General features: G+C 38.8%; 1 protein-coding gene and 1 non-coding gene across 12 annotated transcripts in view; one reads left to right on the plus strand and one right to left on the minus strand.

Moving 5' to 3' along the window:
- The window catches only part of ANKS1B (ankyrin repeat and sterile alpha motif domain containing 1B), a 1,154,742-nt gene that overhangs the window by 882,728 nt on the left and 245,086 nt on the right, over positions 1 to 26,928 (minus strand). The window lies entirely within an intron of this gene.
- On the plus strand, positions 1,978 to 2,050 carry TRNAG-CCC (transfer RNA glycine (anticodon CCC)). The gene has a single exon. It is a non-coding gene; the product is annotated as a tRNA-Gly (tRNA).

Below are 26,928 nucleotides of genomic sequence, written 5' to 3' on the forward strand. Positions count from 1 at the left end.
AGGCTGAGCGCCGAAAAATTGATGCTTTTGAACCATGGTGTTGGAGAAGACTCTTGAGAGTCCCTTGGACTGCAAGGAGATCCAACCAATCCATTCTGAAGGAGATCAGCCCTGGGATTTCTTTGGAAGGAATGATGCTAAAGCTGAAACTCCAGTACTTTGGCCACCTCATGCGAAGAGTTGACTCATTGGAAAAGACTCTGATGCTGGGAGGGATTGGGAGCAGGAGGAGAAGGGGACGACAGAGGATGAGATGGCTGGATGGCATCACTCACTTGATGGACGTGAATCTGAGTGAACTCTGGGAGTTGGTGATGGACAGGGAGGCCTGGCGTGCTGTGATTCATGGGGTCACAAAGAGTTGGACATGACTGAGCGACTGAACTGAACTGAACTGAACTGAGCGACTAATGCAACAACAATATATATTTCCAAAGTCTCTAAAGTATTCTCCACACGACAAGAGAAAAAAAATTTCTTATATGAGAAATTGAAAATGTTACCCTCTTCCTTTAAAACTTTTAATAGTTTTTCATTGTTCTTTGGATAAAATTCAAAATTCTTAACATGATTTCCGAGGCTGTGTATGATTTGCCATTACCTGCAATACCTAGTTTTGTCCAATTTTCGCCATTCTTCCTTCCATTTGCTCATAACATTTAAACACACTATGCTCTTTCTTCGGAGAAGGCAATGGCACCCTACTCCAGTACTCTTGCCTGGAAAATCCCATGGATGGAGGAGCCTGGTGGGCTGAAATCCATGGGGTCGCTAAGAGTCGGACACGACTGAGCGACTTCACTTTCATTTTTCACTCTCATGCATTGGAGAAGGAAATGGCAACCCACTCCAGTGTTCTTGCCTTGAGAATCCCAGGGACAGGGAAGCCTGGTGTGCTGTGGTCTATGGGGTCGCACAGAGTCGGACACGACTGAAGTGACTTAGCAGCAGCAGCAGCAGCAGCAACAGCAGCATGCTCTTTCTTTTGAATATACCAAACTTTCTCTTATATAGAAGTTTATCTAAGTACATACAGTTTTCTCTTACAGAGGCTATTAGTTGTCTCCACTATAACAAAACACCTAGCCCTCTTTTTCTACAGTAATAGAACCCTAATTTTCACTTGGGCACATATCTTCTTTGGGGCTTCCCAAATGGCACCAGTGGTAATGAACCCAACTGTCAATGCAGGGGACAGAAGAGATGTGGGTTGGATCCCTGGGTCAGGAAGATCCCCTGGAGGAGGGCATGGGAACCCACTCCAGTATTCTTGCCTGGAGAATCCCATGGACAGAGGAGCCTGGCAGGCTACATACAGTCCATAGGCTCACAGTCAGACAGGACTGAAGTGACTTAGCACACAAACATGTCTGCTTTGAATACAAACCATTTTTCCAATCTCTGTCACAGCTAAATGTGGCCATATTATTAAGGTATAAACCTGGGGTATAAGAAATGTTCTTAAAGAGGCATGTCCTTCCTTCTTCCCTTTCCTCTTTCTGCTGATTGGAGTGCTAATGAAATGATTAGAGCTAGAACAGTCATCCTGGACCATGAAGAATCCTTCGAACTAGAGGATATACATAGTAGAACAACAAATAGAATAATTCTGGGTTCCGTGTACTGATGAGGACAGTCCATCCTTGGACAGTCCAGCCCTAAGTTATGTAAGTCGGGTGAAATAAACTTCTCCATTTTAAGCCACTGCTATTTGCATTTTCTGTTACTTGCTATTGTACTAAAACCTAATAAATAAATTCATGGAGCAATCTCTTCTCTTGTCTTCATCATGATTAATCTTTGTGCTCTAGGTATGAGCTTAACTCACTCCCTCTGATAGTCCTTTTTGGTACCCCAAAATTAGTTTCCTTTCTTACATAATTTCACATCACCCTGATATTTTTATAGTAATTATCACAAATAAAATTTTAAAAGCTAATTAGATGACTTTGGTTCACTGACTCCTTTCTTGGGACTTCCCTGGTAGTCCAGTGGCTAAGACTCTGTACTCCCAATGCAGGGGGCCCAGGTTTGATCCCTGGTCAAGGAAGTAGATTCCACATGCTGCAATTAAGAGTTTTCATGCTGCAACTAAAGATCCCACATGCCACATGGAAGACTGAAGATCCCTCATGCTCTGACTAAGATTGGGCACAGCTAAATAAATAAGGAAATGGTTAAGAAATAACTCCTTTCCCTACTGGATTACAAACTGCATGGCTGCAGAGGTGTCTGTTGGTTTAGATACCACAAAACCAGAGCATGCTGCTGCTGCTGCTGCTAAGTCGCTTCAGTCGTGTCCGACTGTGCGACCCCATATACGGCAGGCCATCAGGCCCCCCAGTCCCTGGGATTCTCCAGGCAAGAACACTGGAGTGGGTTGCCATTTCCTTCTCCAATGCATGAAACTGAAAAATGAAAGTGAAGTTGCTTAGTCATGTCCAACTCTAGCAACCCCATGGCCTGCAGCCTACCAGGCTTCTCCATCCATGGGATTTTCCAGGCAAAAGTACTGGAGTGGGGTGCCATTGCCTTCTCCAAACCAGTGCATATGTGTTGATTAAATAAATAATGAGTGAGTGAATGAATGTCAGCTTGCCCTAAAAATTTTAATAATGTGAATATTCTCACTGATACTAGAAGGCACCAATTTAACTGTAACCTTGAATTTAGTGTCCTTATCTTCTGACTCCTCTATATCCACTTGCCCTCACTGTATTCATTCCATGTTCAAACTACCATAGAACTCAATCAACATCTGCTTGATTTCATTAAAGAATGCTTTTATACCAACCATTAGCAAGCAATTTAGAGTTTAACAAAAACTCTGTAGTTGAGGAGACTAAACTTTAAATTGCACAACTTAATCATTCCTCCTCCCCAACAAATATTTGTCTCCCTGTGATGATGGTTGGGTAGAAGGATGGTTTCATCTTCTTTGGTGTATGTTTCTTCCCATAGAATTTTTTTATCTGCTCTTCAAATTACTGTACCTTTTATAATGCAGAGAAATGCAATTCTAGTAAGATTTAAGGCAGGAGGAGAAGGGGACAACAGAGGATGAGACGGTTGGATGGCATCACCAACTCAATGGACATGGGTTTGGGTAGACTCCAGCAGTTGGTGATGGGACAGGGAGGCCTGGCATGCTGCGGTTCATGGGGTTGCAAAGAGTCACACACGACTGAGCGACTGAACTGAACTGAAACCTCTGCTTAAAATTTTCTGAGAATAACTCCAGTGCTATCTTATACTATCTTTTCACCACAGTCATTTGCCCCAAGTTAGTGAAATTCACAACAGATGCAACATTATGGCCTTCTGAAAATTGAAATCTCTCTCAGATTTATAGTTACCTATATATCCTAAACTGATTTATACCAGCAAGGAAAAGGAAGAAGAAATTCTTTAGGCCAATGAGTACACTGAGTCCACCTCCTAGCATCCACACATCAAAATAATATTACTGTACACAGTGATATTTTAAACCTGGGGATTCTCCAGTATTCACATTTATTAAAGGACAGAATTGCTATTAAAGGAACTATTTTAGTTGCAAGTAATATTGAAAACTAGATTAAGGAGAACTGTTCTCCTTTTAATAGTACATGAGACATTCATTGTAATTGCTCTAAAATGCTGTGTTCCAACACACTGTGTCCCCACCTGCTACCTCTTTACATAGCTGACATTCTTTGCATGGCCATCTAGGAAACTTCAAAGAATTCATTTGGTTTGCTATTCTACTTTAGTACTCAGTTCACTTCAGTTCAGTCGCTCAATCATGTCCAACTCTTTGAGACCCCATGGACTGCAGCATGCCAGGCTTCTCTGTCCATCACCAATTCCCAGAGCTTACTCAAACTCATGTCCATCAAGTCAGTGATGCCATCCAACCATCTCATTCTCTGTCGTCCCCTTCTCCTCCTGCCTTCAGTCTTTCCCATCATCAGGGTCTTTTCCAATGAGTCAGTTCTTTGCATCAGGTGGCCAAAGGATTGGAGTTTCAGCCTCAGTGTCAGTCCTTCTCATGAATATTCAGAACTGATTTCCTTTAGGATGGACTGGTTGGATCTCCTTGCAGTCCAAGGGACTCTCAAGAGTCTTCTCCAACACCACAGTTCAAAAGCTTCAATTCTTTGGCATTCAGCCTTCTTTATAGTCCAACTCTCACATCCATACATGACTACTGGAAAAACCATAGCTTTGACTAGATGGACTTTTGTTGGCCAAGTAATGTCTCTGCTTTTTAATATGCTGTCTAGGTTGGTCATAGCTTTTCTTCCAAGGAGCAAGTGTCTTTTAATTTCATGGCTGCAGTCACCATCTGCAGTGATCTTGGAGCCCAAAAAAATAAAGTCTCTCACTGTTTCCCTATCTATTTGCCATGAAGTGATGGGACTGGATGCCATGATCTTAGTTTTCTGAATGTTGAGTTTTAAGTCAAGTTTTTCACTTTCATCAAGAGACTCTTTAGTTCTTCATTTTCTGCCATAAGAGTACTAGCATCAATTTATATGTTCTTATTCTCTCTTAAAACTTTTGTTCATTTATCTGACTCTAGCCTAATAATATTGTTTATTATTATGAAATGAGAGACAAAGAAGTCTACATTGATAGCAGGTTTATGCCCAAGAGGTCAAAGCTAATTTCAAAAAGATAAAGGTTACTTTTAGAAAGTTGACTCAAGCTTATTTTTTCTGTAGGATTTAGTATAAGAGGCAAAATATTCAACTTTTGGAAAATACACTATTCTTCATGACAGATCATTCCAGAGAAGGCAATGGCACCCCACTCCAGTACTCTTGCCTGGAAAATCCCATAGATGGAGGAGCCTGGTGGGCTGAAGTCCACGGGGTCGCTAAGAGTCAGGCACGACTGAGCGACTTCACTTTCACTTTTCACTTCCATGCATTGGAGAAGGAAATGGCAACCCACTCCAGTGTTCTTGCCTGGAGAATCCCAGGGACTGGGGAGCCTGATGGCCTGCCGTCTATGGGGTCGCACAGAGTCGGACACGACTGAAGCGACTTAGCAGCAGCAGCAGTATCAGCATACTAGTTTTCAAATAGTTTCTTACTGAGGTATTGTTTACATACATAATATGCACCCATTTTTAATATTCAGGTTGATAACTTTTGATAAAAGCATACACTTGTGTAACTATCACCACAAATGGTTACCCTGTGCTCACCCCTGGTCAGTACCCACTGACTCCTGGGCCCAGAAATCTTTTTTCTCTCACTCTATTAGACAGGTCCTTTGTAGAACTTCACAAAAATGAAATCACAAAGTATACACTTTAGGTCTGGCTTCTTTTGCTCAGCATAATATGTTTGAGATACACCTTTATTTTTCACATATCAGTAGTGTATTCTTTTCTAATGCAAAGTAGTATTTTACTGTATGGATACATCAAAACTTTTTTATATACTCTTCCTTTAATAGACATTTAGGTTGTTTCCAGTTTGGAGCCATTATGAATAAAGTTCCCATGAACATTCACATATAATTCTGTATGTGAACATAAACTTCTGTTTCTCTTAGGTAAACACCTAAAATAGCAGGTTACATGGTAAGTGTATTTTAAACTTTTTAGGAAATTATCAAAATGTTTTCCAAAGTGTTTGTACACTTTACATTCATATTAGAGTTCTAGTATCTTCCCATTCTTGGAAACACTTAATTTAGCCATTCCAGCAGACGTGTAGTGGTGCCACATAGCACTTTTAATTTCCACTTCTGTGACTGCCAACGTGTTAAGTATCTTCTCCTGTGCTAGGCCAGACACATGTGATTTGGTGTGAAATACCCTTTCAAATCATTTGTCTATTTTTAATTGGGTTAATTTGACTTCTTACTGTTGAATTATAAGCTTTTTTTTTTTTTTTTTTAATGAAGACTGTTCTTTTTAGAGTCATTTAAGGTTCACAGCAAAATTGAGAGGAAGGTACAGAGATTTCCCATCTTCCCAAGCCGCTAGACATGCAAAGCTCTCTTTATAAACATCCCCCACCACAGAGGTCCATTTGTTACACTTGATATTAATGAACCTACACTGATACACTATAACGATCCAAAGTCCATAGTTGATATTACAGTTTACTCCTGTACATTGTAAGGGTTTATACAAATTTATAATGACATGTGGACTTCCCTGGTAGCTCAGCTGGTAAAGAATCTGCCTGCAATGCAGGAGACCCTGGTTCAATTCCTGGGTTGGGAAGATCTGCTGGAGAAGTGATAGGCTATCCACTCCAGTATTCTTGGGCTTCCCTGGTGGCTCAGCTGATAAAGAATCTGCCTGCAATGCAGGAGACTTGGGTGTGATCCCTGGGTTGGGAAGATCCCCTGGAGAAGGGAACAGCTACCCACTTCAGTATCTGGCCTGAAGAATTCCATGGATTGTAGAGTCCATAGTGTCACAAAGAGTTGGACACCATGGAGTGACTTTCACTTTCACTTTCATACTGACATGTATATATTATTATGATAACATACAGAATATTTTCACTGTCTTAAAGATCCTGTGTTCCACCTATTCACCCTCTGAACCCAACCACTGTTCTTTTTTACTGTCTCTATGGGTTTGCCCTTTCAAGAATGTCATAAAGAATCATATAGAACATAGCCTTTTCAAAATGGCTTCTTTTTATTGTAACATACATTTAAGTTTCCTCCACACCTTTTCCTGGCTTTTCATAGCTCATTTCAAAGCTCTGAATAATAGCTTTTTAAAAAATCTCTGATTAATATTCCATTGTCTGGATGTACCACACTTGATCCATTTACCAACTGAGAGACATTTTGGTTTCTTCCAAGTTTTGGCGATTATGAATAAAGCTGCTATAAACATCCTTGTGCAGATTTTTGTATAGACAAAAGTTTTCAACTACTTTAGATAAATATCAAGGAGCAAGATTGCTCTGGATCATCTGACAAGGGTAGGTTTAGTTCTGTAGTAACTGTCTTCTAAGTGCCAGTACCATTTTGTATCCCCATCAGCAATAAGTAAGTTTCCCTTGCTTCACATTTGAGCTCATCTTGTGTCAGCATTTGGTATTGCCAGGTTTCTGTATTTTGACCATTCTAGCAGTTGTGCAATACTACCTCACTCTGGCTTTAATGTGCATTTCCCCGATAACATATGATATGGGACATCTTTTCATATGCTTATTTGCCATCTGTATATCTTCTTAGATGAAGTGTCTGTAAAGGCCTTGGCGCATTTTTAAGTCAGTTGTTAGTTTTCAAACTGCTAAATTATAAGAGTTCTTTGTATATTATGGATAACAGTCCTTTAGCAGATATATGTTTAACAAATATTTTCTCCCAATCTTAGGCTTATCTCTTCTTTCTCTTGACTCTGTCTTTCACAGAGGAGAAATTTTATTAATGAAGTCTACTTACCAATTATTTCTTTCATGATTCATGTCCTTAGTATTGAATCTAAAAAGTCATCACCATACCTGAGGTTATGTAGATTTTCTCCTATGCTGCAATATAGGAGCTTTATAATTCTGCTTTTAAATTTAGGTCTACAATCTACTTTGAGTTAATTTTTGTGAAGACTGTAAGATCTGTGTTTAGATTCATTTCCCTGCATTTGTATGTCCAGAATTGTAAGAGTTTTTCTTTAAAAATATTCTATATTCTGGGCATACATTCTTTGTACTATTTAAGTAATATATTTTAAAAATTCGCCTACACCAAGTCACAAAGATAGTCTCCTATATTCTGTTTTCATATTGTTTGCTTTTACATTTTGGTCTTTGAACCACATTGAGTTAATTTTCATAGCAGTATGAGGCAAAGGTTGAGGTTCATTATTGCTTATATAATAGAAGTTGTTTCAGCCGCACTAGTAACAGATTATTCTTTCCCCACTGAAGTGCCCTGTAACTTAAAAAAAAAAAAATCAATTGACCATATATGTTCAGTTCAGTTCAGTCACTCAGTCGTGTCCGACTCTGCAACCCCATGGAATGCAGCACACCAGGCTCCCTGTCCATCACCAACTCCCAGAGCTTACTCAAACTCATGTCCAAGTCAGTGATGCCATCCAACCATCTCATCCTCTGTCATCCCCTTCTCCTCCTGCCTTCAATCTTTCCCAGCATCAGGGTCTTTCCCAATGAGTCAGTTCTTCGCATCAGGTGGCCAAAGGATTGGAGTTTCAGCTTCAGTGTCAGTCCTTCCCATGAATATTCAGAACTGATTTCCTTTAGGATGAACTGGTTGGATCTCCTTGCAGTCCAAGGGGCTCTCAAGAGTCTTCTCCAACACCACAGTTCAAAAGCACCAATTCTTCTGCACTCAGCTTTCTTTGTAGTCCAACTCTCATGTCCATACATGACTACTGGAAAAAGCATAGCTTTGACTAGATGGACTCTTGTTGGCAAAGTAATGTCTCTGGCTTTTTAATAAGCTGTCTAGGTTTGTTTTAGCTTTTCTTCCAAGGAGTAAGCATCCTTTAATTTCATGGCTGCAGTCACCATAGGCAGTGATTTTGGAGCCCCCCAAAATAGTCTCTCACTGTTTCTATTATTTCCCCATCTATTTGCCAAGAAGTGAAGGGACCAGATTCCATGATCTTAGTTTTCTGAATGTTGAGCTTTAAGCCAACTTTTTCACTCTGCTCTCTCATTTTCATAAAGAGGCTCTTTGGTTCTTCTTCACTTTCTGCCATAAGGGTGGTGTAATCTGAATCTCTGTCTGAGGTTATTGATATTTTTCCTGGCAATCTCGATTCCAGCTTGGGCTTCATCCAGCCTGACATTTCACATGATGTACTCTGCATATAAGTTAAATAAGCAAGGTGACAATATACAGCCTTGATGTACTCCTTTCCTGATTTGGAACTGGTCTGTTGTTCCATGTCCAGTTCTAACTGCTGCTTCTTGTCCTACATACAGATTTATCAGCAGGTAGGTCAGGTGGTCTGGTATTCCCATTTCTTTAAGAATTTTCCACAGTTTGTTGTGATCTACACAGTCAAAGGCTTTGGCATAGTCCATAAAGCAGAAGTAGATGTTTTTCTGGAACTCTCTTGCTTTTTGATGATCCAACTGATGTTGGCAATTTGATCTCTGGTTTCTCTGTCTTTTCTAAAACCAGCTTGAACACCTTGAAGTTTATGGTTCACAGACTATTGAAGCCTGGCTTGGAGAATTTTGAGCATTACTTTGCTATGTGTGAGATGAGTAAAATTGTGTGGCAGTTTGAACATTCTTTGGCATTGCCTTTCTTTTGGGTTGGAATGAAAACTGACCTTTTCCAGTCCTGAGGCCACAGCTGAGTTTCCAAATTTGCTGGCATTTGAGTGCAGCACTTTCACAACATCATCTTTCAGGATTTGAAATAGCTCAACTGGAATTCCATCACCTCCATTAGCTTTGTTCATAGTGATGCTTCCTAAGGCCCACTTGATTTCACATTCCAGGATGTCTGTTGCTAGGTGAGTGGTCACACTATCGTTATTATCTGAGTCATGAAGATCTTTTTTGTATAGTTCTTCTGTGTATTCTTGCCACCTCTTCTTAATATCTTCTGCTTCTGTTAGATCCATTCCATTTCTGTCCTTCATTGAGCCCATCTTTGCATGAAATATTCCCATGGTATCTCTAATTTTCTTGAAGAGATCTCTAGTCTTTCCCATTCTATTTTTTCCCTCTATTTCTTTGCACTGATTGCTGAGGAAGGCTGTCTTATCTCTCCTTGCTATTCTTTGGAACTCTGCATTGAAATGGGTATACCTTTCCTTCTCTCCTTTGCTTTTCACTTCTCTTCTTTTCTCAACTATTTTTAAGGCCTCCTCAGACAGCCATTTTGCCTTTTTGCATTTCTTTTTCTTGGGGATGGTCTTGAACACTGGCTCCTGTACAATGTCACGAACCTCTATCCACAGTTCTTCAGGCACTCTGTCTATCAGATCTAATCCCTTGAATCTAGTTCTCACTTCCACTGTATAATTGTAAGGGATTTGATTTAGATCATACCTGAATGGTCTTGTGGTTTTCCCTGCTTTCTTCAATTTCAGTCTGAATTTGGCAATAAGGAGTTCATGATCAACCACAGTCAGCTCTTGGTCTTGTTTTTGCCGACTGTATAGAGTTTCTCCATCTTTGGCTGCAAAGAATATAATCAATCTGATTTCAGTATTGACCATCTGGTGATGTCCATGTGTAGAGTGTTCTCTTGTGTTGTTGGAAGAGGGTGTGACAAGTGCGTTCTCTTGGCAAAACTGTTAGCCTTTTCCCTGCTTCATTTTGTACTCCAAGGCCAAATTTGCGTGTTACTACAGTTGTTTCTTGACTTCCTACTTTTGCATTCTAGTCCCATATTGTAATGAAAAGGACATCTTTTTTTTGGTGTTAGTTCTAGAAGGTCTTGTAGGTCTTCATAGAACTGTTCAACTTCAGCTTTAAGGATTACTGGTCAGGCATAGACTTGGATTACCGTGTTATTGAATGGTTTGCCTTGGAAACAAACAGAGATCTTTCTGTCATTTGAGATTTCATCGAGGTACTGCATTTCAGACTCTTGTTGACTATGATGGCTACTCCATTTCTTATAAGGGATTCTTGTCTAAAGTAGTAGATACAATAGTCCTCTGAGTGAAATTCACCCATTCCAGTCCTTTTTAGTTCATTGATTCCTAAAATGTTGATATTCACTCTTGCCGTCTCCTGTTTGACCACTTCCAATTTACCTTGATTCATGGACCTAACATTCCAGGTTCCTATGCAATATTGTTCTTTACAGCATTGGACTTTACTTCTATCACCAGTCAAATCCACAACTGGGTGTTGTTTTTGCTTTGGCTCTGTCTCTTCATTCTTTCTGGAATTATTTCTCCACTGATCTCCAGTAGCATATTGGGCACTTACCAACCTGGGGAGTTCATCTTTCAGTGTCCTATCTTTTTTGCTTTTTCATACAGTTCATGGGATTCTCAAGGCAAGCATACTGAAGTGGTTTGCCATTCCCTCTCCAGTGGACCACATTTTGTCAGAACTCTCCACCATGACCCATCCATCTTGGGTGGCCCTATACAGCATGGCTCATAGTTTCACTGAGTTAGACAAGGCTGTGGTCCATGTGATCAGTTTGATTAGTTGTCTGTGATTGTGGTTTTCATTCATTTGATTAGTTGTCTGTGCTTGTGGTTGGCCCTCTGGTGGGTAAGGATAAGAAGCTTATGGAAGCTTGCTGATGGGAGAGACTGAGGGGGAAATTGGGTCTTGTTCTGATGGGTGGGGCCATGCTCAGTAAATCTTTAATCCAATTTTCTGTGGTGGGCAGGGCTGTGTTCCCTCCTTGTTTTTTGAACTGAGGCCAAACTATGGTCCAGGTAATGAAGATAATGGCAACCTTCTTCAAAAAGTCCCATGCATGCACTGCTGCACGGAGTACCCCTGACCTGCAGCAGGCCACTACTGACCCATGCCTCTGCCAGAGACCCCTGGATACTCACAGACAAGTCTGGGTCAATCTTTTTGGGGGTCATGGCTCCTTTCTCCTGGGTCCTGGTGAGCACAAGGTTTTGTTTGTGCCATCCAAGAGTCTGTTTCCACAGCCCCGTGTAAGTTCTGGCAGCTCTATGGTGGGGTTAATGGCCACCTCCTCCAAGAGGGCTTATGCCATACCCAGGTCTGCTGCACCCAGAGCCCCTGTCCCTGCTGCAGGCCACTGCTGATCCGTACCTCCACAGGAGACACTCAAACACTTTCTGGCTCAGTCTCTGTGGGGTCTTTGGGTCCTGGTGCACACAAGGTTTGTTTGAGCCCTCTGAGTGTCTCTGGTGGGTATGGAGTTTGATTCTAAATGTGATTTCATCCCTCCTACCATCTTTCTGGAGCTTCCCCTTTGCTCTTGGACGTGGAATACCTTTTTTTGGTGGGATCAAACATTCTCCTGTCCATGGTTGTTCAGCAGCAAGTTGTAATGTTGGAGTTCTCTCAGGAGAAGATGAGTGCACATCTTTATACTATGCCATCTTCCTTCGCCACACTCATAAAGCTGTTGTTTGCAGGAGCCCGCAATCCTTCATTCCTCAGTAACCTTACATTCTCGGCTGTGCTCCCCTGTGTAACTAGAGCTGGGCACCAGGCTCCTGGGATGGCAGGGAGAAGTAGTCGGTGGGAAGAAGGACTTGAGGTCCAAGAGGGATGGGGGTGGGCCACCGGGGCAGCTGGAGGGCCGAGCAAGGATGGGGTGGGCCCGACCATATATGTGATGGTGTATTAATATTTCCACCCTCTCTCTATTCTGTTCCATTGATCTTTCACTCTCTCCTCATTCCACTGCCTTGTTGATTTGACTACTGTAGCTTTATAGTAAGTCTGGAATCAGAGAATCCTTCCAATTTGTTGTTTTTCAAAAAATTTTTGGCTATTCTAGGCCCTGACTTTGCATACACATTTTAGAACACATCAGTGTCTGAAAAAACAGCCTACTTGGATTTTGTTTGGAATTTCATTGAGTTTATAGTAGAATTTTGGAGGAACAGATATCATAATAATATTTATTCTTACAATTTATGAACACGTTATATCTCTCCCTACATTAGGTCTTTTTTATTTTTCATCTACAATGCTTTTACAGTCCTCATTCAGTACACCAGTTTTCACATATCTTGTTAAATTTGTAGGGATAAACATGCATTTCAAGTTTTTGGAAAATATTTTCAATGGTATCATTAGATTAATTATAATTTTCAATTGTTCTTCATGTAAAAGCAAACAATTAATGATCTTGCACCCAGTTAAACATATATTTTAGTGCCTTTTTGTGAATTTATTAGAATTTTCTCTGTTAAAGATCATATCATCCATGAATAAAACAGAGTTTTACTTCTTTCTTTGAAATTTGTATGCTTTTATTTCTCACCCTTATTGTACTGCACTGCCCGATACGTCCAGTACAGAAATGAATAAAAATGGCAAGAGTAAACGTCTTTGTCTTGTTTCTAATCTTAAGTCAAAAACATTCAGTCCTTCAGCGTTATGAAGTATCATAACTGTGGCATTTTTGTAGACAGACCTTTTATAGGTTGAGGAATTTCCTTCTATTCTCAGTTTACTGAAACTTTGTATCATGGGTAGATGCTTTTACTACAACTATTTACATGGTCATACATTTTTCTCCTTTATTCTATTAATGTGGTGAATTATATTGACTTTAGGATGTTAAAAAGAAAAACATTGCCTTTCCAACATATACCCAATTTGATCACGATGTATAATATTTTTAATAAAATGCTGTGCTTGGTTTGTTACTATTTGATCAAAAATTTTTTGACACCATACTCATGAGTAGTATTGATGTATAATTTTTCTTTTGTGTAATGACTTTGGTATCACAGTAATCTTGACTAAATATAACAACTTGGGAACAACCCTCATTCTTTGTTTTCCAAAAGGGTTCTTACTAGTGAACCATCTGGGCCTAAACTTCTCTGTGGGAGAAATGTTAATTAATATAAAACTTAATTATATGTGTGTGTGCTAAGTCATTTCAGTCGTGTCCAACTCTGTGCGACCTCATGGTCTATAGCTTACCAGGCTCCTCTGTCGAGGCATGAATACTGGAGTGGGTTGCCATTTCCTTCTCCAGGGGATCTTCCCAAACCAGGGATCGAACCTGGGTCTCTTACGTTGCCTGCACTGGCAGGCGGGTTCCTTACCACTAGCGCCACCTTTAATTTAATTTATTAAAATCACATCCCCTACATCAAACAAATGCATTAAAATTTTAAAGTATTGGGTTGAACAAGAAGTTTGTTGGAGTTTTCCTGTAAGATTATGGAATAAGCTGAACAAATGTTTTGGTCAACCGAATACCTATTGACCAACAACTACTACCTACAAGACTAAGCATGAGGGTGAAGAAAAACAAAGATAAATATGTCATAAACTCTAAACTGAAACTGTAAAAAGATATGTAGATAAGTAATCAAACAATAAAACTAAGCCAAAATTATGAGCATTAAAGAGATACAGAAAAAAGGTATTAGGAGGTATAGAAAAGGAGCAATTATTTCCAATTGTGGAGAGAGGAGGAGAGAACTCAGAGAAGTTCTTGCATTTCAGCAACAGCAGCTAATGAGATAAAGATTTTGTTGAGAGGGTAAGAGGGGGATAATAATGAGGCAGAAGAATTACATGATCACGGCAGTGTGAATGCACTGATCATGTTTAGCAACTCAGATATGAGGAAAAGCATAGCGAGGAGATGAGACAGAAATAATAAATTAGTGCTCAATTATGGGAAATGGGTAATTTAAAACAGGTTCAACACTTACCAAGGCACAAATATTTTTCTATTAATTCTATATGATCATAAACAAGGAAAGGGTTCAGAGACTATTTCTCTTCTCTGAATTCCCATAGTGCAGATGATCTTGACAACTCTATTGTTTTGAACTATTTGCTAGATGTTACATTAAGAATATCTTACCTTTATGATTGTAGAGACAATATTTTATATTTTGATGTAACCAGACTAGCACTGTTCTGGGCACATTATATGCATATACTTTTGACTTGACAACTCTGGTCCTTTCCCTTTCTCTATTGCCTCTTTTAACAATAATAAAATAGAAATCCTCTCATTGCATTTCTCATTCCTCATTGCAGGAAGTATGTAAATATACATGTCTTCATGTATGTGTGGTGGTGGGGGTGGGGTGGGGGGGAGGCTGAAAAACTGAAAATTAAAAGTATGTTTGATTAGGAAAATACATGAAAAAGTATTTTCAATATAGTTCTACCATCAAAAATTAAGATAAAATTATTACTCTTAAATGACAAATTTTACCATATTCGATATAAATAGTATATATCACTTGCTAGTCCTCATCTCTATATTTCAATTCTTTCTATTATACTGTATTTTCACCCATTTTCAGGGGAATTAGTTGTTCAATTGGTCTTCCCAGGTGGCTTAGTGGTAAAGAATCCACCTGCCAATGTCTAAGGCCCAGATTTGATACCTGGATCCAGAATATCACCTGGAGGAGAAAATGGCAATCCACTGTAATACTCTTGTCTGGAAAATCCCAAGGACAGAGGAGCCTAGCAGGTTACAGACAATGGGGTTGCAAAGAGTTGGACACAACTGAAGCAACCTAGGATGCACACAGTTGTTCAATTATATGAAAGCAACATTTTAGAAAAGCAAAGAATGTGATTGAAATGTGTATCAATTAGACCATCATAAAGTAACAAAACTTATAACTGCAGCATTTTCCACTGACAAGTAAATGAAGACAAATTAGACATTAAATCTGTTGGATCAGCAGAAAACTGATTAACTCTAGGTCACAATGACACTAAATCAAAGTAGAACAAATAGGAATAGGAACTGGGGGTTTTACACATTCTGTAAACATAATCAAGGGTAGGTTAAGGACATAGCACTGTTACAGAAATGGGACAGATGGTTTAGACTAATGATTTGATACTTTTGGGTGACTTCCATGATTCATATTATTGGTTGGAGCAAACTACACAATTGCTTCACAATTATTTTAAAAATGAGTAAGTACATTTTACCAAAAATCTGCAAAACATAATTTCTTAACTTTATCATATAAAAAGAGAATGTAAATAAAAGACTAATATAATCAGCTTTGGTCCATAAAAAACATAATGCAATAGAAAATAAGACTAGAATATTAAATACTGTTTTGAACCTACAATAGACATTAGACATGTTGTGAGTGCATGTTATGTCACTTCAGTAATGTCCTACTCTTCGAAACTCTGTGGACCGTAGCCTGCCAAGCTCCTCTGTCCATGGGATTCTCCAAGCAAGAATACAAGAATGGGTTGCTATGTCCTCCTCCAGGGGATCTTCCCAACCCCGGGACTGAACTGGTTTCTCTTATGTCTCCTACATTGGCAGGTGGGTTCTTTTACCACTATCAATAGCTGGGAAGCCATGTTAGTGTTTGCAAATTTAATTGCAGGATCAAAACATTTTCTTAGCAAAAGCAGAATCCAAGGGGAAAAAAATCTGGTAAATGTGGAGAACATAACAAAGTAAGACAAAGGAACAACTGATACAGAATCTTTTAAATGCATCCAATCAGGAAGTTTTTTAAATGCTTGTTATTTACAAGTGCTTTCATTAACAGTTACTAAATATCTCTTAACATAATGAAATAAAATCAGAATATTTCTGATAAGATGTGTGTGCTGCTGCTGCTGCTGCTAAGTCACTTCAGTCGTGTCTGACTTTGTGCGACCCCATAGACGGCAGCCCACCAGGCTCCTCCGTCCCTGGGATTCTCAAGGCAAGAACACTGGAGTGGGTTGCCATTTCCTTCTCCAATGCGTGAAAGTGAAAAATGAAAGGGAAGTCGCTCAGTCGTGTCCGACTCTCAGCAACCCCATGGACTACAGCCTACCAGGCTCCTCCGTCCATGGGATTTTCCAGGCAAGAGTACTGGAGTGAGGTGCCACTGCCTTCTCTGGATGTCTGTGCTGCTAACTGCTATAAATTGATGCTACTCTTCCATGGCATTTTGGATTTTAATAAAACACTTTCACCTACATTGCTTTCATTTATGTAACTTTAGAATTTATATAACTTTAGAACTAAATGTGTCAATTTCATTTAGTTCAGTTCAGCCACTCAGTCCTGTCCGACTCTTTGCGACCCCATGGACTGCAGCATGCCAGGCTTCCCTGTCCACCACCAACTCCCGGAGTTTACTCAAACTCATGTTCATTGAGTCAGTGATGCCATCCAACCATCTCATTCTCTGTCGTCCCCTTCTCCTCCCACCTTCAATCTTTCCCAGAATCAGGGTCTTTTCCAATGAGTCAGTTCTTTGCATCAGGTGGCCAAAGTATTGAAGTTTCAGCTTCAGCATCAGTCCTTCCAATGAATATTCAGGACTGATTTCCTTTGGGATGGACTGGTTGGATCTCCTTGCTGTCCAACGACAGCAATTTGCATTAAGGAATATCAAAGTTGAAATTTAAATCACAAAAGAAGTTCAGATCAGATCAGATCAGTCGCTCAGTCGTGCCCGACTCTTTGTGACTCCATGAATCGCAGCACGCCAGGCCTCCCTGTCCATCACCAACTCCCAGAGTTCACTCAGACTCACTTCCATCGAGTCAGTGATGCCATCCAGCCATCTCATCCTCTGTCGTCTCCTTCTCCTCCTGCCCCCAATCCTTCCCAGCATCAGAGTCTTTTCCAATGAGTCAACTCTTCACATGAGACGGCCAAAGTACTGGAGTTTCAGCTATAGCATCATTCCTTCCAAAGAAATCCCAGGGCTGATCTCCTTCAGAATGGACTGGTTGGACCTCCTTGCAGTCCAAGGGGCTCTCAAGAGTCTTCTCCAACACCATGGTTCAAAAGCATCAATTCTTCAGTGCTCAGTCTTCTTCACAGTCCAACTCTCACATCCATACATGACCACTGGAAAAACCATAGCCTTGACTAGATGGACCTTTGTTGGCAAAGTAATGTCTCTGCTTTTGAATATGCTATCTAGGTTGGTCATAACTTTCCTTCCAAGGAGTAAGCGTCTTTTAATTTCATGGCTGCAGTCACCATCTGTAGTGATTTTGGAGCCCAGAAAAATAAAGTCTGACACTGTTTCCACTGTTTCCCCATCTATTTCCCATGAAGTGATGGGACCGGATGCCATGATCTTAGTTTTCTGAATGTTGAGCTTTAAGCCAATTTTTTCACTGTCCACTTTCACTTTCATCAAGAGGCTTTTTAGTTCCTCTTCACTTTCTGCCATAAGGGTGGTGTCTTTTTAAACAATTGAACTGCAACAAACATATGTCTAAACAATTCCTTACTAATCAGAGCACATCATTTATAGAATCTTATTGGGTTTTTCAAACATTAACAAAATAAATTTCAAAGCATCCTCAGGATAGATATGATTTCTATTCCACTCAGTTTATACACAAGGACAGATCACACTAATATACACGGTGAAGTATGTATGTGAAGTTGATGGACATAAACAAAACTGGGATTGAGATCATATTTTGATCAAATCATGACTCAGGAGATAAAAATTAGCAGCAAAAAAAAAAAAAAAGATATTCAAAACTATTTAAAAATACTCTGGCTCATTAAAAAAAAAAAGATTTGAAGTTTCTTTTAGAATACATACAACATCATAATAGAAATTACATCTCCTCAGAAGTTGTTTTTGTTATTGGTCTTGTGTATCTGTTTTACTGTGTGTGTGTGTGTGTTTATGTGTCTCTTTATGTTAAATATACCCAGTAAGTTTATGTTAAATTGTTTATTAGATTTTTATAGGTTGTGACTTGTCCTGATAGAAAATTTTCAGGTCTGTTGTCTTGGTTTATAATTGACTCATGCTCAGGAGAAGGCAATGGCACCCCACTCCAGCACTCTTGCCTGGAAAATCCCATGGACGGAGGAGCCTGGTGGGCCACAGTCCATGGGGTCGCTAAGAGTTGGACACAACTGAGCGACTTCACTTTGACTTTTCACTTTCATGCACTGGAGAAGGAAATGGCAACCCACTCCAGTGTTCTTGCCTGGAGAATCCCAGGGACGGGGGAGCCTGGTGGGCTGCCATCTATGGGGTCACACAGAGTTGGACATGACTGAAGCAACTTAGCAGGGTAAGTTTAGACTTAGGTTATTTTCTAATCTTAACCACATTTTATCAGTTTTGCCTATCACAGTAAGCATGACTGTTTGCATACTACATAGAAGAAAGGGTCTGGATGAAAGCTTCAGAAGCAGGTCTTTGAGGTTACTCCTCTACCTCAACGTGCAACTTTGACCCAGTTGATTTAGTCAAATTAAAATAAATAATACTGTCTAAAATATAGGGCTTCCCAGGTGGCTCAGGGGTAAGATGCCATTTGCCAAGTAGGAGACACAGGTTTGATCCCTGGGTCAGGAAGATCCCCTGAAGAAAGAAAGGCAACCCACTCCAGTATTCTTGCCTGGAGAATGCCACAGACAGAGGCGCTTGGTGGGTTACAGTCCATGGGATAGCAAAAGAGTTGGACACAACTTGGTGACTAAATAACAACAATCTAAAATATACCCTTTCTCATGGTTAACAGGGGTAAAGGGAGAGATCTATATCTAGGTTAGATTTATATTCCTAGATTAGTATGTCACACAGAGTGGATATTTGAATGCTTTAGTTAATATACTTCTTTTATGTGCTCAAGAGCACCAAAAAATGCTTTTTTTATTGAAATATTTCACTAATTTATGTTAGCAAAGGAAATAAAAGTAAATCATACTTTCTCCAAAAATAAAATGACCTTTAATAACCAGTTTAATAATGCTGAATGTTTTTTAAAACTTCTTTCTTGAGAAACTTTTTTAATAATGAAAAAAGAACCTTCCAAATGCACCAGGACAAGTTCAAAAACAGCAATATCCTTGAACCTGAGCAACATTTTTACCATCTGTCAGCATTTAACCAACTCTTCCAGATCCAAGATCAAGTACCTGAATTGAAATGCCTGAGCCATAGCCTGCCTAGCCAAAGCATTTAACTCATACAATGGAAACACTGAGAGACTTTATTTTTCTGGGCTCCAAAATAACTGCAGATAGTGACTGCAGCCATGAAATCAAAAGATGCTTACTCCTTGGAAGAAAAGCTATGATCAACCTGGACAGCATATTAAAAAGCAGGGACATTGCTTTGCCAACAAACGTCCATCTAGTCAAAGGTATGGCTTTTCCAGTAGTCATGTATGGATGTGAGAGTTGGACTATAAGAAGGCTGAGCACCGAAGAATTGAAGCTTCTGAACTGTGGTGTTGGAGAAGACTCTTGAGAGTCCCTTGGACTGCAAGGAGATCCAACCAGTCAATCCTAAAGGAGATCAGTCCTAAATATTCATTGGAAGGACTGATGCTGAAGCTGAAATTCCAATACTTTGGCCACCTGATGCGAAGAACTGACTCATTGGAAAAGACCCTGATGCTGGGAAAGACTGAAGGTGGGAGAAGAAGGGGACGACAGAGAATGAGATGATTGGATGGCATCACCGACTCAATGGACATAAGTTTGAGTAAGCTCCAAGAGTTGGTGATGGACAGGGAAGCCTGGCGTGCTGCAGTCCATGGGGTCGCAAAGAGTCAGACATGACTGAGCAACTGAACTGACTGAGTTGATCATCTGTCTGGGATACTAACGTGGGAGGAACCCAGGACGATCAAAGGTGTAAGTAATTTCTGATTTACTGGATGCTACTGTTGATTCATCCCCCAGTGTTCCATCTTGATCATCCTAATGGTAAACTAAATTCATCTGTAGGGAAAAAAAGTATTTCTGCTTCTCAGCTATGGATTTCCATTGTCTTAAAACTCCTTTCAAGTACACACAGCTCTGATCAAACAGATCTTACCCCATTCCATTCAATCTTTCCCTTACAGAACGTCAGAGTGCCATCCTATCAGTCTCTTCCTAGGGAAGCCAGCATTTAATAACTGCTCTTTGAAGTTCAGCCACCTTTTTATACCTAGGACAATTGTGTAGGGGCACCTCAGCTTCATATCTCCCTGTAGTGTTGGCTGGTGCTGGCCAGGCAGAGGCACCATCCAATGGGCTGCAACTACACATTCTCCAATGAGGCCTGAATCACAACCTTGTGGAGATGAGCACTCTTAAATTTGTCCTCCTTTGGGTACTCTTCCTCAGCATAAAATATGCTTATATAATGTTTCACATCTTTATAATTACTCTCTTAACATAGTTTATTAACTTTTTGTGTTAAATTTTGCTTGGATGAATTACTATGTGTCATCTGTCTCCTAACATAACCCATTTCGTAAGGATAGCTCCAAGTGTGCACCATGATTGAAAGCAGAAAGCAATGAAGAGTGCTTAATCCTGGAGAGTTTAATCAGCTACTGAAAATCAGATTGAAGAACTGGAGATTTTCATACCAAGAGATATATTATTTAAGGTATTTACAAATATAGCCCTTGGCTGGTGTCTGAAGACTTGAATTATTTTTAACTTTAATTTTTATTTAGAGGATAATTACTTGACAATACTGTGATGGTGTCTGTCATACATCAACATGAATCAGCCATAGGTATACATATGTCCCCTCCCTCTTGAACCTTCCTCCCACCTCCCTTCCCATCCCAGCCCTCTAGATTCCCTGAGTAAATTCCCACTGGCTATCTATTTTACTTATGGTAATGTATATGTTTCAACACTACTCTCTCAAAGCATCCCACCTTCTTCTTTCCCCACTGTGTCCAAAAGTCTTCTTTATGTCTGCATCTCTTCTTTGCTGCCCTGCAAATAGGATCATCAGTACTCTTTCTAGATTCCATATATATGCATTAGTATACAATATTTGTCTTTCTCTTTCTGACTTATTTCACTGTGTATATTAGGCTCTAGTTTCTGAGGAAACCATCACTCTGACAGGAGTGACCCACCATGCCTAAACCGTTTGTGAAAACAACAAATTGTGTTGACCATCTGATTAGCTTCTGGGAGTCTGGAATTTTGATACATGCTAGGTAGAAGGTGTCCACATGACTAGCCCCCAGCAGAAATCTGGTATCTGAATCTATAATGAGCTTCCCTGGTTGGCAACATTTCACAGTGTTGTCACAATTCACTGTTAGGAAAAGTAAGTACATTCTGTCTGACACCAACTGGAAGAGGACCCTTAGAAGTATGTGCCTGCTTTCCTCCAGACTCCATCTTTACCCTTGCCTGATTTTCCTTTGTATCTTTTCACTGTAATAAATCATAACTGGGCATAAAACTATTTCCTGAACCCTGTCAGTTCTCCTAGTGAATTATCAAAACTGGAGGTGGTCTTGGGGAATTTTCAACACAGAAACACAGGCAGGGAATGATAAGAAAAGAAAAGGCAAAGATTGAAGCAAGGACACAAATAAAACTTGTCAAAATAAAAGAAGAATGTATTATAAAATTTAAATTATTTTTGGAAATCTCTAAGAGCCAAACTCATGTTACATACACAGAGGCAAGAATACACAGAAGAACTGTACAAAAAAGATCTTCACGACGCAGATAATCACGATGGTGTGATCACTCACCTAGAGCCAGACATCCTAGAATGTGAAGTCAAGTGGGCCTTAGGAAGCATCACTACAAACAAAGCTAGAGGAGGTGATGGAATTCCAGTTGAGCTATTTCAAATCCTGAAAGATGGCGCTGTGAAATGCTGTACTCAGTATGCCAGCAAATATGGAAAACTCAGCAGTGGCCACAGGACTGGAAAAGGTCAGTTTTCATTCCAATACCAAAGAAAGGCAACGCCAAAGAATGCTCAAACTACCACACAATTGCACTCATCTCACAGGCTGGTAAAGTAATGCTTAAAATTCTCCAAGCCAGGCTTCAGCAATACGTGAACCATGAACTTTCAGATGTTCAAACTGGTTTTATAAAAGGCAGAGGAACCAGAGATCAAATTGTCAACATCCCATGGATCATCGAGAAAGCAAGAGAGTTCCAGGAAAACATATATTTCTGCTTTATTGACTATGCCAAAGCCTTTGACTGTGTGGATCACAATAAACTGTGGAAACTTCTGAAAGAGATGGGAATACCAGACCACCTGACCTGCCTCTTGAGAAACCTTTATGCAGGTCAGGAAGCAACAGTTAGAACTGGACATGAACAACAGACTGGTTCCAAATAGGAAAAGGAGTACATCAAGGCTGTATATTGTTACCCTGCTTATTTAACATCTATGCAGAGTACATCATGAGAAATGCTCGGCTGGAGGAAGCACAAGCTGGAATCAAGATTGCCAGGAGAATATCAATAACCTCAGATATGCAGATGATACCACCCTTATGGCAGAAAGTGAAGAGGAACTAAAAAGCCTCTTGATGAAACTGAAAGAGGAGAGTGAAAAAGTTGGCTTAAAGCTCAACATTCAGAAAAAGAAGATCATGGCATCCGGTCCCATCACTTCATGGGAAATAGATGGGGAAACAGTGGAAACAGTGGCTGACTTTATATTTCTGGGCTCTAAAATCACTGCAGATGGTCATTGCAGCCATGAAATCAAAAGACGCTTACTCCTTGGAAGGAAAGTTATGACCAACCTAGACAGCACATTAAAAAGCAGGGACATTACTTTGCCAACAAAGGTCTGTCTACTCAAGGCTATGGTTTTTCCAGTGGTCATGTATGGATGTGAGAGTTGGACTGTGAAGAAAGGTGAGTGGCAAAGAATTGATGCTTTTGAACCGTGGTGTTGGAGAAGACTCTTGAGAGTCCCTTGAACTGCAAGGAGATCTAATCAGTCCATCCTGAAGGAGATCAGTCCTGGGTGTTCATTGGAAGGACTGATGTTGAAGTTGAAACTCCAATATTTTGGCCACCTGATGCGAAGAGCTGACTCATTGGAAAAGACCCTGATGTTGGGAAAGATTGAGGGTAGGAGGAGAAGGGAACAACAGAGGATAAGATGGTTGGATGTCATCATTGACTCGATGAATATGGGTTTGGGTGGACTCCAGGAGTTGGTGATGGACAGGGAGGCCTGGTGTGTTGCGGTTCATGGGGTTGCAAAGAATTGGACATGATTGAGTGACTGAACTCAACATGTTACATAAAATTAAATTAGTATTATAATCACTGAATTGGAGAAACTGGAAAAATCCACAGATAAAAAGATGAGGTTGGAAAACTTGGTATATCAAAGGAATCAAGAATGCTGATCTATCCTGAAAACAGGTAATTCTAGATAAATAAGCCTATGCAGTGGATATAGAGGAAATAACCACAGAAAGAATAGAGGAAAACTTTCTAGAATCAAAGTTAATGGAAAATATTCATATTTAAACATATTGTGCTAAAATCTCAATTCTAAGAAAAATGAATAAGTTCTTCAAACTTTCAGAATGTGCATTCACATTGTCTACTGCACTACTTGGAATTCTTGGATGAAAAATATTAGAAAAAGACTGTTTAAGCAGAAAATACATTTATGTAAATATCCAGCCATTCTCAGACTCAATGAGAAAGAAGATTAAAAAAAAATCAGGCTCCAATAAGACAGGACTGGAATCTCAACTCCACTTTAACTCTACTAAGTAATTTGGAGGTCTTTGCCAATGGAAAGTTTTTTCACATCCGAAGTCACCAAAAAATAAAATAGCAAAAATAAATAAAAACCCAATGTCCACCATATCTACCAAGAAAAAAATCATATTATGTTTTACAATATTTTCAATATTAAAATCATCAGATGATAGAAAATTTCAAAACATTATTCAGGGTTATGTTATACCCAACAAAGTTATCGGGTATGTTTGAAAGCAATGCTTAGGAAATGCCGCTCTCATGAATAATTCTTGAGACAAGTTTATTCTATTTGAGGGTAACTTCTGTCCCATCAAGAGATAATTTAAGGAATCAAAAATGTGTAACACATAATATAAATTATAATTAATAAATATTTTTTAAAACATAGAGATCTAGGTATAACAATGTTTGTTAATATGGTTATAAAATTGAAGGTAAAAGCCAAAAAGGATAGATTTATAAGATTTTTAAATCATCTGTATAAAAGCATTGTAGACCCAGATCTAATTAACAACAACTTGGGAAAGCAAATAAAGTAATTTAAAGGAAACTAAATTTCTTATCATAGTCAAATGTAATACTTTGTTATTAAATTTGATAACTGGAAAAATATTTTGAAGAGACTATTGGAAAAATTGTAAGCCAATTACTAGTAAAAGTAAAATAAGAATTTCTGTATTCTAGTTTTCTAGAAAAACAAAACAAATAAAATGTAGCCTAGGTAATAAGAAGGAAAAAAACAGCAATACTACACAGAGAGTATACTAGGACCAAAAACAACATTGGAGGATATTAACTATAAACAAAGTAGAAATTACACTTTAAAAAGGGACTTAAATAGAGTAAGATTAATTATTATATGCTAATAAAAGTTAAAAACTATAGACAGCAATCCTGAACATTAGGTCGAAGAACTCCCACTTACTAAGTGTTTAATATGTATAAGGCATGTGCTAGTAAGTTCTTTATGGATGTTATTTAATCTTCAAAATAACCACATAGTGTGTTATAACATTATTATGTTACAAAAATGTGTGTTAGTCGCTCAGTTGTGTCCAACTCTTTGTGACCCCATGGACTGTAACCTGCCAGGCTTCTCTGTCCACAGCATGTTCCAGGCAAGAAAAACAGGAGTGGGTTACCATTTCCTACTCCAGGGGATCTTCCCGACCCAGGGACTGAACCCAGGTGTCCTGCACTGCAGGCAGATTCTTTATCACTTGAGCCACCAGGATTACAAAAATACTATTTCTATATTTAAAAGATGAGGAAACTAAGACTCATGCATCTCAGTTACTAGTTTAACTATAAAATCTGTGCTTTTAATCAAATAACATAGCACCAAAATATAAAGCAAAATTATGAAAATATGGTGATAATGGTAGACAATTCCACCCTATTATCTGTCAAAGTTAAATAAAATAAAACATAGTGCTTTAAGAACAAAATTAATGATGAAAATTAAGCACATGTATATAAAAACTTGTAGTTATAAACAGAGATCAAAGGCACTTTTTAAATGTCTATGGAATATTTACAAAATTTACCTATAATATACCATAAAAGCCCCATTCCTTCAGAGGATTCATTTTATTTCCTTTCATCTTAATGCCAAGGATAACAAATAAAAGAAAATTACTAGAAATTCACAATAAAAATTAAACTAAAAATACTCAGTACCAACTACATATACAAAACACTTTAAAAAATAAACTGCTAAAGAAAAGCTCAATGATAAATTTATGTTTTAAAAAAGCACGTTTGTTTGTAAAAAACAAAGAGTTAAACAACTTCACGTCTACATATCCTAAATAAAATAATAGCATGAAAAATCTAATATATTTAAATAATATATGATGAAAAACATAGATTTAAGCTGGGAACACAATGGGTCAAGTAAAATGTAAGCTGTCTCAACATAGGTTGAAAAGATATTTAATAAAACTAAGAAAACATCTCTTCATAAAGACATCTGATAAATTAGAAATAGGATAGGTAAGAGTCAACAATACATAATAACATTAAAATTAGTGAGAAAACTACAAAGTCCATCATTATCATTATCTAACATCTTGAAGTTCTATTCAATGCAAAAGTCAAGAAAAAGATATCATAAAATTATAACCTGAGTGACAGGTGTATGATTATGAAAACCATCCTCTTATCATTATTTTCAGGTAAAAAAAATACATACTTGCAAAACTCAAAAAGATTAGCTTAAAATTATTATAATTTAAGAACTAAAACAATATACAAAATTAAGTTTTACATACAAGGAAAACTTGCTAGAATACCTCGCATAAAAAAATACTAAAAATTTTTAAAAATCAAAATCAAAACAGTAACCTTAATTAGAAATGTGGGGGCCATAGGTAAATAAACTGTAAGACTGTAATACATAAAAGTACACACATGATTGATAAAGGAAACTGAAGATGATTTAAAGAAATGGAAAGCTATCCCCTGTGCTTGAATTGCAAGAATTAATATTGCTAAAATGGTCATACTATCCAAGGCAATCTACAGATTTAATCCAATCTCTATCAAATTACTCATGACATTTTCCCCAGAACTAGAACAAATAATCCTAAAGTTTACATGGATCCATAAAGATCCAGAATTGCCAAAGCAATCCTGAGGGAAAACAACAGAGGAGGAAGCATAACCCTCCCAGACGTCAGACAATACTACAAAGCTGCAGTAATCAAAACAGTATGGTATTTTCATAAAACAGACATATGGATCAATGGAACAGAACAGAGATCCCCAAAATAAACCCATATATCTATGGTCAAGTAACCTTGACAAAGGAGGCAAGAATATACTATGGAGAAAAGATGGTCT

Source organism: Bos indicus, chromosome 5 (assembly GCF_029378745.1).
Source record: "Bos indicus isolate NIAB-ARS_2022 breed Sahiwal x Tharparkar chromosome 5, NIAB-ARS_B.indTharparkar_mat_pri_1.0, whole genome shotgun sequence".
Taxonomy (NCBI): Eukaryota; Metazoa; Chordata; class Mammalia; order Artiodactyla; family Bovidae; genus Bos; species Bos indicus.